This window comes from Lonchura striata, chromosome 1A, assembly GCF_050655825.1.
Source record: "Lonchura striata isolate lonStrDom1 chromosome 1A, ASM5065582v1, whole genome shotgun sequence".
Taxonomy (NCBI): Eukaryota; Metazoa; Chordata; class Aves; order Passeriformes; family Estrildidae; genus Lonchura; species Lonchura striata.
In genome coordinates, this window is record NC_140741.1 from 47,172,829 (window position 1) to 47,176,809 (window position 3,981).

Consider the following 3,981-nt stretch of genomic DNA (forward strand, 5'->3'; position numbering starts at 1 on the left):
GAATTCAAATTAAACAGAGGGATGTCACAAATGAAATAATCTTGTCATGTCCATTCAATTATACTGGTATTTTCAATATGCTCTTGGTATTGTTCTTCTCCTTTTCCATATTTATTTCGGTTAAATAAAAAAGAAAAAGCTTAGTATTGTGTTCCTTCACTGTTCCTTGTGTACTGCCTTTTCATTCCAGATAATTACTCATCTCTGACTCAGGAAGAAATTCTTCTTCAGGCCAAGTTTAGGGATAATGGTAGCATGCTATGTGCAATCTTTAGAAAAAGAGATATGTCATTATGTGCATTAAAGCCTTCTTGAACTGAGGCTTATGACTTAATGGTCAGGAGCACTGAGCACAGGAATCCTGCTCAAGGTCTGTTGTGTAAGGGAAAGACTTACAGAGAGCAGGGGCTCGCCAGGCACTCTAATTCCTGATAGCACACTGCAGAGGGATGAGTGTCCTCGTAGGTAAAGGCTTCTGACAGCGTGGACATTTTCCTGGCTTTGGAAAGAGAAAAGGCCATGTAATTAATAGAGAAATATACAGCAGTGCCTATTCAGTCAGCAGTACTGCAATGCTTCAGATTTTGCGGCTGACGAGGCAAATTCCCTCCCCTGCGTCCTCAGGCCCAAGGGCTCGCTGGTAGCACCGTGACCTGGCAGGAACTACTGTTCAGACATGTTGCTAAACTACCACCATCTCATTTCTTATAAAAATAGAAGAAAAAAAGGAAAATACGCTAAAATATAATATGTAAAGAAAAATCCTTTCAGGGGAAAGGAGGGAAGGCAGGGATGAAGCAGTTGGCAGGTGCACCACAGTGCCTGGCTGCTCCTTGCATCTTGCCTGTCTGCACAGAAACTGTCACTAACCCAGTCTGAGAGAAGAAATACTCACTGGTTTCTGGCTCCTCTGAACATGACCAAAAGCTTCTGCACTTCTCAAATTCTATGTGCTTTAGGAGGATATTTAGTGTAGGATCTGAGCTTTAAAGCAGTTGGAAAATCCTTTTAAAATCTCTGCACAGGATTTTTTTTCTTTTTGGCCTGCAGGCATTTCTAATAGTAGAACATCACTTTCCTGCCAAGACAAATTCTACCTCTTGCTTTTATTTTCCCATGCCACTTCCTGTGCCAATCAGGCTTTCAATTCTCCTGCAAATCCTGCTAGAAAAGCACTTCTTCTGCTTCTCTTTTCATCACTGATTTCTTCTTTACATACAGTATCCAACTGTATGTAGATTATAGTCTTCCTCTTAAATTTTTAACCTTGGTTGCCTGTTGAAAAAGATGGTACACACTGCTAAAACATGGGTGCTGCTAAAGAACAGCAGAGAAATATTTTCCCTAAATGTTTCTTTCTGTGCATTGCTCTCATATAGCTCATCATGTGGACAAGCTCACAGATGATTCCTTTGCACATTTCACTGCATGTTACTGTACTTTCCCTTTTCTCTGTATTTTATAAGGAATGAGTACAGTGGAAGTTCAAATGCATGTTTGAACAGGATATGCACAAAAGGAGAAGGAACTGTATCCATAAAGGGTCTGGTTGTCTCCCCTTTAATTCTGTGACTATAAATGCTTCTTGCAATCAGCTCTGAGGCTTCAGTGAAGAGCAGCTCACAGATATTTTTCCACCAGGACTGAGTACACCACCAGTATCATGTTTCAATAGAACAGCTGGTGCTTAAAAGGATGGTAATTACAATTTTATTCAAAAAATCAGAACTGGTGGAACTAAGATCATTGATTCAGATGGATGACCTTGAAAGGCAGATTGCAATAAACTTGTTGAACTTCTGAAAAAGTAAAAAAAAAAAAATTAAATAAAAATAGATCACACTACAACATTTCTGGTACTTTTTGGTAACATGCTGCAATCTTCAATTTCCCCCCAAATACTGTCATTATGAAAATTGATGGGAAAAAAATGTAGTCTGAAAAGCCTCATTATTTTACTATTCCTTCCAAGGGTAGGGATGATGTTCTAAAAGCTCCACTTCCCTGTAATTAAAAGCTCTGCAAAATTTTAGGTTTGAAAGAGTAGATCATGCTGATGGTGTGTTTTATAGAAATAAAAAGACAAAAAGAACCATATTGGTTTGGGAAATGGACAGTCAGTCCTCAACTCAGACAGCGGCCATCAGCAGCTGCACAAGGAAGAATGTGAGATTATAGCAAGCCTACAGTAGTATTTCCTCTGAACATTTTCCATTCTCTATGTGTTTGGGGTTCAGACCCAAAACATCAGTGCATTTCCTTTTGGTGACCCTGGCCAGTGTCTGAAACCTATATTGACACCCACAGTGTCTGCAGCATCCTGCAGCAAAGTTGTACAGCTTTGCTGTGAGTTGTGTGAAACACAGGATCCCTGGGTAATTCAGGCTGGAAGGGACCTCAAGATGGCTGTAGTCCAGCCTCCTGCTCAAAATAGAGTCAGCTATGAGGTCAGATTAAATTGTTCAGGGCTTTATCCATGTAGACATTGAAAACCTCCATGGACAGAAAATGTACAACCTCCTTGTTCCAATATTTTTTTTAGTCTCATTGGCAAAATATTTTCCTTCATACCCAGTCGTATCTGTCAGCTCTTCATGGCCATTGTCCTTTGTCTTGCTGCCATGCACAGCCAGGAGGACCCTGGTTCCAGCTTCTCAGTAAGGCAGGGGTGCTCTTTGATAGGTACTAGTTAGTAGGCACTGGTCTAAAGTTCCCCCTGAGCCATCCCTTTCACAAACTGAAGATTCATCCCCTGCTGGTTCTCCTTTAAGGGCAAGTGCCCCACATTTGTCCATCAAGGGTAGCCCTTCACTGCATTCAGTCCAGTTTATTATTGTCCTTCTTGTACTGCAGGGCCCAAAACTGGATGCAGAATTCCAGCTGTGCTCTAATGAGTGCTGAGAGAAGGGTTATAACCTCTTGGCCATGCTGCTCCTACAGACACAGCTGGACATGCTCCCAGCCATCCCCACTACACATAGCATGATGTTGTGTACACAAGGCAGTTTTTCATGGTTGTGCTCCAAATAATTACAACGGGGAGGATGAAAGCTGAAACTCAAAGACAAATTAAACCAGAGGAGTCAGTAATGTCCCATAAAGTCTAACTAATCTGAAATAGCCAACAGGCCCATTGTGTGGCTCTAACCCTTTGGAACCATAATGCATGTCAGATAACAAGTCCAGGAAAAGACTTTTGTCTTGCATTTAATTTTCAGAAAAAGGAATAAATATCACAAGGGATAAAGGGCATTCTCTCAGCATAAAGTCTTAACATAAATGATCTGATTGCTTTTCAATTGGTGGTGCCACAGCATTTTAGTTTCAGCCCCCAGTGTGCATGTTGACACTGTTACATAGGTCTTAAGACACTGACTTTTCTGCAGTCTTTCTGCTGTATGCCATTTCCAAAAGTCCAATTTCTAGCAATGCTCAGTGGCTTGAGTAGGAGCAATGTGGTGATGCTTGATGAGTAAGTACTGAGCTCTACCGCAGTTCTACCTCCTGTTCCCTCTTTAAATGATACAGGTTACCCAGGCAAGTTTTGGCAAATTGCTGCAATTAGCCCGTGCATTAAGAAAACGCTGTTCCAACAGGGAGTATCAATGAATGGACCTTGTCAGGTTTTATTGATACCTCATTTACGTGAATGCAAACACACATACATTCATATCTACATCCATGCATACATTTTAACAAGTTGTATAACTTCTCTTCGAAGCTGTTGGTGCTGGAAGGCTAGACAACCATTGCATGCTGCCTATCAAGCCACTACACGGTTATCATGCTAATCAAAGCCCTCTTTGAAATGCTGTTTAGCTTCATTACCATCACAAAAGAGCAGCTAAATGACATGGAAGGCGGGAGGGGGGAAGCGGGGAGGTGAATTCGAGGGGATGTGAACGCTCTGAGACACTATAATCTATTTGAACAGCCATGTTTATTGGGAACAGGAGGGAAAATTGTTTAGCATAAGCTGGT

The 3,981-nt window shown here is 41.3% G+C and overlaps 1 long non-coding RNA gene across 1 annotated transcript; it reads right to left on the bottom strand.

The window, feature by feature from the left end:
* Positions 1 to 396: 396 nt before the first annotated feature.
* On the bottom strand, positions 397 to 1,006 carry LOC144246270 (uncharacterized). The gene is made up of 2 exons (XR_013339944.2): positions 896 to 1,006; positions 397 to 499 (listed from the first exon to the last, which is right to left on the bottom strand). It is a non-coding gene; the product is annotated as an uncharacterized LOC144246270 (long non-coding RNA).
* Positions 1,007 to 3,981: the final 2,975 nt, after the last annotated feature.